General features: G+C 39.1%; 1 protein-coding gene across 3 annotated transcripts in view; it reads left to right on the top strand.

Moving 5' to 3' along the window:
• SH3YL1 (SH3 and SYLF domain containing 1) overlaps window positions 1–368 on the top strand; it is a 115,471-nt gene that overhangs the window by 36,326 nt on the left and 78,777 nt on the right. The gene's annotated exons all lie outside the window — the stretch shown is intronic.

The raw sequence follows: 368 nt of genomic DNA, 5'->3' as shown, positions 1-368 counted from the left end.
AAATGAGGTACCATAGCAATATAACTAGCCCAGATTCATATCTTTGATCTCCTTGTGTAAGATAAGGAACTTAGAAATTCTAGGTGAGTGACATAACCCCCAAGCTATAACATCAACCTTATTTTCTATGTCCGTGAATATTATGTAATTTATATGAAGTGGAATAGCTCCTCAGGAGAGACTAGAGAGATTCTCAGCAGAGTAACCAATACCCTGGTTATTAGGGTGCACATCTGGAATATGCAAGGCAGAGGCTTGTGTCCCTAGTCCAAACTTTGTTGCTAACTGAGTGATCTAACCCCAGGCTATTCATGTTCTCTCCCTGCTCCTGTAGTGAAAATAGATACTTTTGTCTATGTTTCTTTGTT

Source organism: Gavialis gangeticus, unplaced genomic scaffold (assembly GCF_001723915.1).
Source record: "Gavialis gangeticus isolate Ggan-Ray unplaced genomic scaffold, GavGan_comp1, whole genome shotgun sequence".
Taxonomy (NCBI): Eukaryota; Metazoa; Chordata; order Crocodylia; family Gavialidae; genus Gavialis; species Gavialis gangeticus.
The sequence above is the reverse complement of the archived record's forward strand: the minus strand, read 5'-3'. Positions and strand labels throughout refer to the sequence as shown.